At 36.9% G+C, this 14,150-nt stretch overlaps 1 pseudogene across 1 annotated transcript; it reads right to left on the bottom strand.

Annotated features, from left to right (window-relative positions):
• Positions 1 to 13,126: 13,126 nt before the first annotated feature.
• LOC307069912 (elongin-B-like) lies at positions 13,127 to 13,483 on the bottom strand (annotated as a pseudogene). Its single transcript has one exon. The product of its transcript is annotated as an elongin-B-like (transcript).
• Positions 13,484 to 14,150: the final 667 nt, after the last annotated feature.

The following is a 14,150-nucleotide window of genomic DNA, read 5'->3' as shown; positions in this document are numbered from 1 at the left end:
AATTTTAAAAAAGGGTAATAAATTCTTAGATTACAGTGATGAAAATAAAAAAAAAAGGGGGGGGGATAAATTCAGAAAAACATGTACTATTTAGAAGGAACATCAAAGTCTCTTCTTGTTTTCCTGCAGTTACAGTTTTGTGTGGCAAGTACACTTAGTAAATCTTCCTTACATTTTCACTGAAATACAAATCTTACATAGCTCCTTTCTCAGCTCGTTTTAATTAGTATCAGAATAGGAGAATGGGTATCTCAGGCTGTTAGTAATTTGATATAGAACTTTTCACCTCCAGGTCAATGGTAAGTGAAACACATTTACATATTTTTAAGTGGATTTATTGCTCTTGAAGGGAGCCCAGTTGTAATCCTTCACACCAGAACAGTTATTGCCAGAAAGCCCCCAGGCATTGAAACATTGATCAGGAAGTAACAGGGAGAAAGGGTTCAGTTTCAAGTGCTCTTCAGTGTGTGGTTTGCCTTACAAGATCTTCTTAAATTATTTTAATTAATCCTAATTATAATTCTATTTTTAAAGACTGATATCTATCTGATAACAAATTGGATATGGACCAATAAGCTGGGCTTATTTTAATTTAGAATATGAGCTATCCAGTTACTCAAAGATAATTATCCATATCAGAAAAAGCAAGGAATTTACTATAGAGCTCATTTTGAGGTAGGGAATAAAGGAATGAGTAATAGAAACTGTATTACAAATTTTAGTAATAGGAATATGGCTTTTACAATTAGAAAGCAGTAGTGCTGGGTACATTGGTCTTAGCATCAAGGGAATTAGAAGTTACTTTTTCTGGATGTGTGTGCCCACTTAACACCCTAGAAATGTCCATAATGGATTCAGCCTTGTCTGATTTCCCCAGCCTCCAAGGCAACACATCCATGGTAACAACTACGCATCATTATAGCTTCTCAAATATGAAAAAAATAACAATTTCTTAACTCCCTTTAACCTAAGCTCTTAGTAGAAAATGTAAAAAAAAAAAAAAAAAAGTTCTATCATCATTGTATATATGCTCTGTCAGGAATATTATTAGCAGAGGAGCAAATAATAATAAATAATGCACAATACATTTGTTTTAGCTTGAAGTACACTGAATGAAAGACTTTAGAAAGAGCTCACATGAAGGTTATTTATTGAGGACATACTCACGAGGATCATGAGCTGAGAAACAGTGGAGTGAAACAAGGAAGAAGAAAGAGCAAAAATGAATGGTTAGATCACCACCATGGGCAAATGGTGTTCCATCCTGCCAGATTTTCTAAGGGGACCAATAAAATATGTCTCAGAATTGTTCCCTTGGAACGGGAGGTGGTTTTATTCATTCGCTCTTTTTCTCCAGTTGTTAAGTGTGACTTCATGGGCAGGAATTTCCCTACATCACCCAGTTGCGTGTGTATGACTGGCACAAGGGAACAATCATGCTGCCGCATCAGGCAAGTCTCATGGGGTCTAAATAAAACACTGTAGGTTCTCCTGTGTGAGTCTGGTCAGAACCTAAGTGCAACTGAATGGTGCAGCAGACACTGGAGGAAAAGATGAGGCTGAGAGAATGTGAAGTGTTCAGGGTGGGATGTCTAACTGCCTAGCATACTCTGCCCTTATGGTACTCAATACCCAGTGCCTCCTCAAGGAGGTGCACCTTCTTTGAGGGAATGAACTTGAAAAGAAGATAATCTTAAGAAATCTTTTAAGATGCATCCTATTAGAATTACTATACAGAGTGGACAGATTAGGTAGAGATAAATATATAGGCTTTGGAATGAGATAAATTGTAGTTTGAACACTGTCTCAAATTTGTATTCATTGTATGGCATTTGTCAACTTATTTAGAGTTTCCTCATTAATCTGGTGGGGAGGGGAGGTAAAATAGTCACAATCACATCCAACAATGCTGAATATTAAATGAGATTATATATGTGTACCACCTAGTTCATTGTCTTAAAAACGTACCATATCAAAAAAAAATTATTAGCTCTTGAACAAGGTAAAAATTGACAATCTCCCTGTTATCTTACTTCCACCTATTTTCATGCATCAAATGATGTCATGAAGCATAACACATCTTAATATGACTTGAGGATTCCTAAGGTAGGAATAAGTTTTCATAGTACTAAAAACTGAAAAATAAGCGTGCTATATGTTGTCTGAAATCTTCTATCAGAGTTTAAAATAGAAATTGGTTTAAGCTTCTTTTTCAATTCACAAAGTTTCTTGCAACTCTAACTTATAAGAGGCCAGGGCTTCCCTGGTGGTGCAGTGGTTGAGAGTCCGCCTGCCGATGCAGGGGACACAGGTTCGTGCCCCGGTCCTGGAAGATCCCACATGCCGCAGAGCAGCTAGGCCCGTGAGCCATGGCTGCTGAGCCTGGGTGTCCGGAGCCTGTGCTCTGCAAAGGGAGAGGCCACAACAGTGAGAGGCCCGCGTACCACAAAAAAAAAAAAAAAAAAAAGAGGCCAGCAGATGATTTGGTGTACCAGTTGTTAAATTATTTTTTTAAAAATTTAAGACAAAAACTGATGTTTGGCTGAGATGTTTCTTGAAACTTCAGTGACCCTGAATGCACAGTCTTTACAAGCGAATAATTCCCTGGAGCTCCATAGGAGCCCTTGAGATCTTAACCTACACAACAGAACAGCAGGATCAGGCAAGTCGCTGTACTGAGACACCACTTGGGGCCAGATTTTAATAGCTGACAACTCATAATGGATTGACGAAAGCAAAACATCATTAACTTGAATCTACAAAGTCGACATTTCCATATGCAAATAGGAACTAGCACATATGTGCCTGTGTACAAGTCTCATTGCTTGTTTAGTTGTCTGTATGTCCTTTAGGTGGCTTGCTTTTGTCTTTAAGATCCCAGTGGACAAGAACCACGTCTGGTGACCCACTCTGCAGAACAACAGCAGGTGCTCAGATTGGGCCTCACTAAGTGTTTTTTACGGTAATGATTATGGTGTTGTTGATTTTCTCTCTCTCAAGAGAATTTAAGATCTGCAGTGTAATGTCGGCACCCAAAGTGAAAGGATAGTCATGAATAATAGGTTTGAGAGATTCTTACAAAAGATGTGTCCATTGCAAGCTAGGAAATTCTTATTTATGTTTCTTGAGAATGATGGGGCTGTGGCATTTTACTTTTTAGTCTAAATTTGCTTGGTTCAGTGTTACAAAAATTATAGTGACTCTGGCTCGTGAGGAAATGATTTAACCTCTCTGAGCATTAAGTTCTTCTTCAGTAATTGTAACCTATCTTACAGACTTGTTGTGTGGCTCAGATAAGATCAAACAAGACGACATGAAGTGCTATAAAAGCTTAAGCTACTGTTATCAACAAAAATGTATCCTTTGAGGTTGGGCTTACATGACTTGGGGAAATAGCCAATTATGCCATATCCTTTATGAAAAATGTGATCTTGGACATGTTGTTCTGCAAGCCTGTATGAACACAATCAGGAGGCTCAGCAGCCTCTTAAGATTCTTTACTCTCTCCTTTTTCCCATTTTCCCCAGAGAGCTGGCCTTTCTTGGTTTGTCTTTCCTTTTCTGTTGTGTATACAAATGCTGTGTGTTAAGATCAAGGAGGTGGACACCTGTTTTGCTTCTCCGAGTTCTATCACTCACTCTCATAAAGATTTTGCTTTGGGCATTGCAGCTGGCATTCCTCTCCTTTCTTTGCCTGCTACCAAAGAGCTCCACAGGAAAGAATAATGAAGGCTTAAACTCTTCAATTCTGCTTCCTCTCTACCTCACATCCTCCTGTTACCAAAGGGGAAACACATGTTTTTCAAATTCAATATTTTGCTGATGAAAATTTTGTTCAATTTCACAGCTTGACTTCAGAATTTTCCCAAGTGATGGTAAATTCCATTCCCTTGCCAACAAGGAAATAATCTACAAGCATGTTTGGAAGGAAAACTTAGAAATTGCCCTCAAGCTTTAGTATCAGATAAATATAAGAAAAATATGTGTTATGCCAGCCTCTCCATCATTCAAAATACTAACTTGTTTAATGATTGTAAATTTGGGGAAAATATTTAACCTAGGTCAATGGTATTTATTAAGTTACAAAAATGTGAACTTTGAAGCACAGATATTTATAGCAGAGGTAACATTTAGACACTGAATAGACAAAGGAGTGAAGCTTGAAGGTGGCTGGGATTGAATGCATTTTTGTTGAGTCAATTTTGGTTGAAAAGAGGGCTCAATTAGATTTTCTTCCTGTCATGTGTTATATTATTTTGCTTAAAATAATGTTTTTAATAACTTATCTTTCCTTGTGAAAATGTGTTTCTCTTATTCCTATTATTTACTTGAGAGTTACTTAAACCACTATAATTCCAACTTCCTTTTTCTTTCCTTAGTTCACCACAGCCCAGATAAAGCCCATGCTATAGGTCACTTTCATTAAAGGTGTTATAAAAATAAATGGCTTGTAACAGGTAGGGAAAACGTGAACCAGGAGGAGTGGTCCAGAATCTTATTTCCCAGCAGTGCCACAGGAAGCCTTCATGTTCTTTGGGGTTTTATTTCTGTGTTCAGTTCATGCCAAGTAAAACCCCCTGCCTGGGTGTCAAGGGCTAGTACTGAAAGCTACAAAAGGCAAGAGAGACCTTTTTCCCTGAAAGGGGTTTTGGAAGTGAGCTAGTTTATTTAATCCCCAGGCAAACCTGAAGTCAGCCTAATCAGAATGAGAGAAACAGCTTCCTACATGTGAGCTAGGACTGTGAGAAATTGTTTTTCAGGGTGGTTTATAGCCAAAACCCTTCAAGGGTGTGGAAGAGCTTTCCAACCAGGGGCACAAATATTCAAGGAGAGGTTGTTTGTTTTATGGTTATTTTTATCCCACAATAAACAGCTTAAATTTGCAGACTATACTTTTTGACTATAAAGTGGGTCATTTCTCAAGATGCTGGTGCTTTCCCACAACAGATGGAATAAATAGGAGAGAATGTTGAGAATACACCACTGAAATTCTGATTTATTCAATCATTAACAAAAAGAAGAGCAATTTCAATGGTAATAGAATGAAAACCCAACTGTTTCTGCTTTCCTTCTGAAAACATATTTTCTACGGAGAATGCTGCACTTAGGCAAACACCTATTCAAACCTCAATGATGTATAATGCTAACTTCAAGCAGCATGGTTTTGTGGGTTCAGTAATTTGTAATACCTATGTAACTAGGGATCAAATATTAACTTTCAATAATATAAGCAGTATCTGTAGTACAAATACTGAAAAAGCACATTATCTTTCAAGAAAGATGTGTATATAGATATAGATATAGATACACACACACATATATATGTATATATGTTGACACTCTGTACTTGGCTTTCAGTGCTTCTCAAGGCAGTTGCTTTGCAGCATATTAGAGGAAACAGTCCATGCATAACCTTTGGGGACTAGGTACTAAGTAGACAACCAATTAGTTTAGTGTCTCTTTCTCAGAAGATAATTAGGAAAGAGGGAAACAAAAGCCATTTAAAGTGCAACAATCCTTAAAATAATCTTAGCGAGAGGTTACTTCCAGGTTGGAAGCCACACTAAGTGCTTCCTGGGAAAATTGTTTGAAAACATTAAAAGTAAATAAAACATGGTAATAGGTTTATAAGAAAGACAGAAAACCAAAAATAAAAAGTCCGTGATACACATACATGCATGCACACTCACAGGATATGTAAGAAGGTAGAACATTTCCATGTATTTTAATTGTATATCACAATAAGTCTGTGGGATATAAGGATTTCAATACGTGCTTGCTTACAACTTTCTAAGAAATTGAAGTTCTTCTGTGATTAGTCCTTGATCTGGGTGGATCTAACAGCATTTATTTAATGTAGAGCCAGAAACCCAAGGTTGGAGACTGGCTCTGTTATTATTCTGTGGTGCGACCTTGGCTAAATCATTCATTTTACCACTTGGGGTCTCCTTTTTGAAATTTGGTAAATGGACTTCTAAATGATCTGTAAGTGTCCTTCTCATTCTAAAATCTTACCATCTTAAGATTTTGTTTATTTGTCTTCAATTATTACCTTCCTTACTTTAAGCCTATTATTAATTTAAAAATCAACAGAAAATTATGTTTATGTCATACAACCACCTATATTTTCTAAAGAGATATATGTTTGTGAGGGCAACCCTTCATTTTTGTCTTTTATTATCTTTAGTTTCTATCAGATGAAAAGTTCTCCAGTAGCAAGATGGTAGTTACAATCTATTCAGCTTAGAATAAAACTTCATTAAATCATTTTAGAGGAGACCCATTTAATAGATTCACTTAACCCTTACTTATCCCTCTCTTTCCCCTTTTATGTCAACCCTCACTCAATTCTTAAAATCTTATAGAGAATGGACCTTCCAGGGAGACTTCACAGGAGTTTTGAGAAAGCTATGTATATAAACACAGTCTGGTTAAACATTTTAAATCTACATATTCTGAAAGTTGATGTAGCTTCTCCTGCCCTAACAATGTGAGCAGAACGCAACAATATTATTGCTTAAACCAGCAAGATCTTTTAAAACGTGCTGCCTGTTTCCTTTTTCAATCCACCCAATAGATGCTGTTGTTTATGAACCTCTTTCACTCTCTGTGCACACAGTTTCATGACTATCTCCTGGGGCAGGTACGTGTTTCATGGGGGTTTGTTTACAATGATGGGTTTGATTGTAAAAGCCCTGTATTATGAATAAACCAATGACTGAAATGGAGTGGAACCTTGATTTATTTGGGTAGGACTGTTTTCCAACTCCGTAAATCATATTTTGGTGTTCATTTACCTCTGCATTCTTTTTGAGCCACCGGCACTGAGGCTGACGAATGGGAATCAAATGAGGTGTGCTAAGTGCTTCTGCTGAAGGGTTTCATCTCCCCACATGCTGGGGTGTGATTTATCTCTGTAATACATTATGCAACTTATTTTCGTTTACTTATTTTATTTAGTGTTGTCACAAATAATATCAATTGGTCATTGACTGTGAACCCTAAACAGTAGTAAATTAATGAAATAAGCTACATATACAGAACTCATCTGTCACCAATTTGATTAGAGCCACTTTGGTTGCACCAAGCCATTTACTATAGATGAACCTCATTTATTAAACAAGCAGGTCCATGAGTTCTGTGTAAATTGTTATGCATAGTATTTGCAGTGGTTTTGATGAAACACTAAGGCTGAGTTTTCTATTTCAATCACTAAGAGTGTTTTATGCTTGTGAAATAGGTATTTTCAGACATCCTGTGACTTCAGCCTAAATAGCTCTACCTGAAGTAGGTGCCTATTTATGGAAGTGTGTGGCCTTTCTTTTTGTTTTGGGGGAGACAATAGGAGCAGGGGTGGGGCACAGGGCTTTTTTAGGGGAAGGGCTTCTGGGAAAAGGTGTCCCAAGAGGAGTGATTAAAGTTTTATCACAACACAGAGAAGACTATCACAGTTTCTGCCGCAGCATTCCAATATTCTTCTGCTGAGCTAGCATAAGAATTTCAGACCACAGGAATGCAGAATTCCAAATGGTCAATTTACCTTGGAATTTGGAAAGGTAAGTTTCACAAAAGAATGTCTTCATAAAAAACAATCTGAATAATTTAAATAGACAATGTCAATGTTCCTTTGTAGTGGCTTAAAAAATGTAAGGAGGCCAAACATATCCCAGAAAAAGCACTGAGAGGTAGGGAAAAGCTGTAAATCAAAAACAGGGGAAACGTAAGTGAGTTCAGTATGAAACAAGGTGACAGCCTCTGGGCACCAAGGAAACTGCCACAAAAACAGGAGAAGGGATGAGGGGTATAACTGAGGGGATCATATATCCAGAGCTGACTTGGAGTAGGAGGGGTTGATTGTACAACTTCAGTGAAGGGCAGACGAACAAAGTAGAGAAAGAAAAAAGTCATGGTGGATGAGGTAAGAACATTCCTAAGAAGTATCTGTATGAGACTAAAGCAGAATAAAAATTGAAAACATTTGGAAGAGGTTGTCTTTTTCCAGAACATAAATGAAGGTGGGTGATGGTGATGTAATGCAGAGTCATCCTACATGTCTTTGCTAAGGACATATGCCCTCCTCATGAATCCACATGATGAGATCTACTGCAGTCAAGATCTGATTAAAGAGCTGTGAGACAATCATGGCAATGCTAAGTGTTAAAGTTAAAAGCATATTCAGTATCCTTGTTTTACTGAAGAATTTGATGCATGCCAGCACCTCCAACCCTCAGATGTTTTCAAAGAAATTTAGAACCCTACAATACTAGAACTTACAAACTGGAAATGAGGGAATTTAGATATTTCAGTCCCACAGATTTTGTGAATGGCGTTTCCCAGGAGTGATTGTTTATATATATTTTTTCATATATAGTTATTAATTGAAATCTAATTCACTGGTAAAAATTCATTAATTTAAATAAAAACTAGAAAGTCCATTGAAATAATCTCCTTTTTATAGGGAACGTATCAGGGAAGGAAGGGGAAGGGAGGGAGAGGGAAGGAAGAAAGGCAGTGGATTTATGTATAAATATTATTATTACTGAGTTATTTTTATAGTACATTGTACAACATAAGAATACAATGCAACATTCAGTTTGAGGAAAAAGGAAATGGAAAATATTAGATAAAATATGTCTAGGGCAGTACGCCCCAAAGTGAGTGTCTGACAAAATGATTTCTGTGTCAAAAATGTTTGAGAAACCACTGCAATGATATATATTTCTTCAATAGTCACAGTGGATATAGTAGAGGTTCTGAGGAGTGCCACAGTATAAAAAAGTTGTCTGAGTTTGTTTCAACTCACATTTCAAAAATACATTTGACTAGGATAACTTTGTTTCCTTTAATACCTGTTAAGAGCCAATGGAACTAGTGTTCCATATTTTGGGAAATGCTGCTCTCAGTATTTCTGCAGAACTCACCTACGAAGTCTAACTCTTTTAGAGATTATGCACAGGAAAATGTGTCCAAGGGTAGACTTACCTACAATAAAAGCAAAGTTTTATAAAGGGAATTCTTAACTCTGAAATATTCACAAATGACAGATGAGAGAATGAAAATCTCATTTGGGGAGTTCCCAACTCCAAATATGCTCTATTTTTCCCATAACTGAACTTGAAGTTACAAACTCAGCCTTTAGAATGCAGTAGCATCAAAACAAAACAAAACAAAACAAAAACCTTGCAGGTAGTATGCTCACACTTAACAACATTCTATTTCCCGTTTTTGAAGCTGTGGACATGACTGAAACCCACTTATGAAAACGTAATTCCTGTTCAACAACTTTCTTTGTTATCTGAATTCCACACCCTTTATTCCAATCACACTGCTTAAATCTCTCACTCTAAAATTAGCAATTACTCCCTTCTGATTATTTCTCAGACTCAACTCCCTCGGTGTCTCAGAGGCATTTGATAGTGCTGTTCATTATCTTCTTGAATGCATTCTGCTCCAGGTCCTCTGTGCCACATCATTCTTATTCTCCTCCCACCTATCAGATTACTCTCTTTATCACTGTTTCCTGATCCAGTGATTTCACTGCTCCTCTCATGTCACAAAGCCCAAGTTCTAATCAGACATTTATTTTCCTTCATGTTCATTCCTTTAGAGTCCACACCTAGTCTCTATTTACTAATGACCCTATTGCTCTATGTAGCAACATTATTTTTTTCATGTTTAAAATATACGTGTTTCTAGTGCTTTGTATGCATTTGCCTTCCACTTGTCATGACATTTTACATATTAAGCATCAACCATTTGTTAATTTCTTAGAATATGCCACTACCCTGGCAGGCACTATAGATGCAATATTGCTTGAACTTCAAGAAACTCATGATTTAACGTGAGTTAAACATAAAATTTAAATAAGTTGTATACTACAAGTTCAAGATGTTTAAGTTGTTATGGAAAGAGAAAAGGAGTCCAGAGAAGCATGGGACAATATTAGAAAAGGCTTAAAATGAGAGGCAACATTTGAGATGGCTCTTGAAAGATAAGTTGAAGGTCATATGAGGCATAATAGAAAGAGAAATGCTATTCCAGGCAATAAATATTCATAACTTATTTAAAGAAATGGCAAGAACTTTGGTGTGCCTGTGAGGTGGGGCCAGGGTTTATGTAACTTGTTTGGGTTTGGAAGGGTTGTTAGGAGATGAGACTGGAAGGATATTGAGCATGGTTTACTATGGATCTTGAATGACTTGATAAGGAGTTTGGACTTGACACTGAAGGTGGGATAGATGATCAGAATTTGAGCATCCAAGGCATAATTAGGTCTACATCCAAGAATGGTCATGCTGGTAAGAAAGAGGATGGAAAATAAAGGATGGGATGAAGGACATGAATATTGTCTCCCACCAAAGCTTTCCTTATTCTGATCTCTTTACTTAATTCCAGTCCTCCTGTGTGACATTATGACATTTTACTACACACACACACATACACACACACACACACACACACACACACACAATTAGCAGTAACTACTTCTTTCTTATGACATCAAAATTAACTCTTCTGCCTGACTTTCAGTGTCTACTATATACTGAATGTTTGTGCCCCCAAAAATTCATATGTTGAAACCTAATCCCCAAAGTGATGATATTTGGAGGTGGGGCCTTTAGGAGGTGATTAGGTCATAAGGGTGGAGCCCTCATGAATGGGATTAGTGTCCTTATTAAAGAGACCCAGAGAGCTCCCTCACGTCTCCCACCATTTGAGGACACAGCAAGAAGATGGCAATCTTTGAGCCAGGAAGAATCCTCACCAGATACTGAATCTGCTGCCACCTTCATCTTGGACTTCCATATTCCAGAATTGTGGGAAAATAAATTTCTGTTTATAAGGCACCTCATCTGTGATATTGTTGAAGCAGCCTAAATGGGCTAAAACAGTATCCTTCATGTTTCCTCAAGGACATGTTATCCTGCAATGCAAGTATAGTCCTCTTCCAAAAGCCCAACAATTTTTTTTCATCAACACCACCCTCACCTTTGTCATAGTCATTCTAGCTGAACTCTGTTCTTCTTTGCTGCTCCTCTCCCACTGAGAGATCTTCTTCATGGATTCAGATCAAGCCTATTCAATTACAAATTCAAACCCTCTCTTCTCCCACGAAGCTTTACCTGGAGACTTTCTTGCATCTTGCCCTTGCTCTCACTGGTATTTTTCTTTTTTCAAGTGCTTTGGTATATCCTGGATCTCACAATTCTTGCATTATCTTCATTACTTTTACAGTTAAGTCTAATTTCAGGTAACATTTTTGTTTCTTGAGGATCAGGACTATGTACCTACTATACTCCTGAGTTTTTCAGTTTTTAATGAACAAATTACAAATGATCAACATCCTAAAGTAAATCTACAATACTCCTGTAAGAATGTTGTTGCAATGTTGGTTTCAATGCAAAAATCTGCAATAAGTAAAACAATGTCTAAATTTATTGAGCATATATTATATGCAAAACACTAGCATATATTATATGCTTGGTGTATTTATGTGTAATATTCATAATACCACTAGGTGTGTACTATTATTGTTATTATTATTAATATAATAATCATAACCACCATATCCATATAAACTGAGAGATATTTTAAAGAATTGCTCAAGGTCACTGATTCATCCATCCAAGCAATACATTTTTATTGAGTTTTTATAATGTCCCAGGCATGGTTCTTAGCACCTAGGAAGTAACAGTGGACAAAACAAAGTTCTGTCCTAGAAGCAGGGAATTTTTCTTGGGGAAATAGACCATGAAAATTTTAAACATTTTAATAAAACAATTTAACAAAGGGTCTTATAACAATGTTTGGTAGAGTGATACATGCTATAAAAATAAATCAGGGCAAGAGCATGCAATGCAATTCATAGGAAATCATGAAGCCAGCATAGAAAGGTAGGTTGTCAGACTCTAGATTCTCTGTAATAAATCCCCTATTATCGTTAGCCTCAGGTTCAACTTCATTACTGGTATTTGAGCCCTGCAGTAATCTCTCCTCACACGTATATTCTAATGAAACTCAGGTCTCATCAACATCAAATCTATGTTCTAATCAGAGAAATACACTTATCTTCAAAAATGTACTCACCATGGCTCTTGTGTTTGGCTCATGCTATTCTCTTAGTGTATGCACACACTTACACACACATACATACTTGCACCCACACAGAGTCTTTTTTTACTTGAACTCAGATTCAACTTATTCTGTAAAACCTTTTTTGTCTATTAAAAGAAGAGTTGCATCTTCAATTTTGTTGGCAATTTCCATTATATGTACTGTTATTCTAGGCAATTTATAAATAATGAAAAGAGAACAATATGTAATTTTTCAAACACTGAAGAAATATAACTTTGGATCTAGCTTTTTGTAGCATCTGCATTGACAGTGATTTTAAAAATTAGGGTATAAAATCTGAAAAAAATTCTTTGAAGTATTGAATATTCGATTAAGATAAAACATTGAGGACAAATACAGATTTGATCTGCATGGTGTTAATTTAACAGCATTAAATTCAAGATAACCCTTAGACCCTTGTGTATTATTATTTAAATTTTATATCCTCCAATTCCCCAAAATGAAGAAATAAATTAAAATCGTTCTTTATGTCATTTCAACCATTAAATGTTTTAATACATTTAAAAATGATGACTCAGTCATAATGAAGAAAATGGTTTTTTCTAAAGAAAATGAAGTGAGTGTATTCATAGCTAAATGGGAAAAAAACATGTTTGAGAAAAAGCAAAATGCTGAGAATTCATTTAACATTTGCAGCATCTCAATCTAATCCTCCAGTGACTTTGCCAATAATATTTACTCTGAACAGCCACACAGGGAAAGAACAGGCTTCTCAATATAAAATAGTATTCATTCTGCTTTTTTATATTTCTAACAATAATAAAGGGTCAGAAACAGGGCTTAGCTGAAATGTTGATTGATATTCCTACTTTCCAACACTTTTCCAACTTTAAAATATCATTTGAAGTACAATTTGTATATTTTTGTAAACAGCAGAGCTATTGTATACTGTACTCAGTAACAACTAGTATGTGTTGTTAAACCTGGCATTGGTTTTTTTTTTTTGGACACCCAAATCTCTTTTATTGGGGGGGTCAGTTGGTGGGGGGCTCTCACTGCAGATCTTGTTCATTAGCGCTGCTTCCTAAGTCCTGCGGCTTCATCACAACCGGCAGCTCGGGTGGGCTGGAGAAGGGCTTGATGCTAAGGGCCTCAGAGGCTTCATCTGCCCTGAAGGCTAGCCCCACAGTGGCTGGGGCCTGAGGTCGTGCTGTCTGTCTGGTGAAGCCACACTCTCCCAATGTCTCCCCGTGTTCCAGAAGCTGGTCGTCCTTGTACAGCTACTGCTTGTCTGGTGGCCACTTGAGGATGCCCTCAATGATGCGCTTCAGCTCAAACAAGGTGTTCGAGTCCTTGGCGTCCGTGAAGATGGTGGTCTTGTGGCGTCGGACCATGAGGATCACGTACATCACAGTGGCTGCCTCTCCCCCAAGTCTGGCAGATTTAACCAGAAAAAGAAACACAAATTACAGTTAGTAGTTAAAGACTTTAAGTGGCTGCTATTACAGATATAATACTAATTTGTTAGGGCTGCCCTAACAAAGTACTGCAAACTGAAATTTATTGACCAACAGTTCTGGTGACTAGATGTTCGAAATCAATGTGTTGGTAGAGTTGGTTCCTTCTGAGGTCTGTGAGGGAAGACTCTGTTCCAGGCCTTTTGCCTTACCGTGTAGATCACCATCTTGTGTCCACATGGTGTTTTCCCTGGGTATATGTTTATCTCCAAATTTCCCTTTATCTTTGATAAGAACCTGCCTTAATGGGCCTCATCTTAATTTGATTGCCTCTTTAGAGGCTCTCTCTCCAAATAAGATCACATTTGGACATATTGGGATTCAGGATTTCAAAATATAAATTTTGAGGGGACACAATTCACCACATAACAGGCACTTTCCTCAATTTTATTTGAAACATTATTTACTATTTTATTTGTTTATTGCCTAAAATATATAGATTATAAAATAGGTATTTGGAATAGTATGTGGATGGTTTTTCAAAATTACATAGATTTATCCAAGTTGGAAAGGAATAACTTAAATTGCCTCTGTTTTCAAATGGCATGATTTTATATAG

Source organism: Hyperoodon ampullatus (genome assembly GCF_949752795.1).
Source record: "Hyperoodon ampullatus genome assembly, chromosome: 2".
In the NCBI taxonomy this organism is placed as follows: Eukaryota; Metazoa; Chordata; class Mammalia; order Artiodactyla; family Ziphiidae; genus Hyperoodon; species Hyperoodon ampullatus.
The sequence above is the reverse complement of the archived record's forward strand: the minus strand, read 5'-3'. Positions and strand labels throughout refer to the sequence as shown.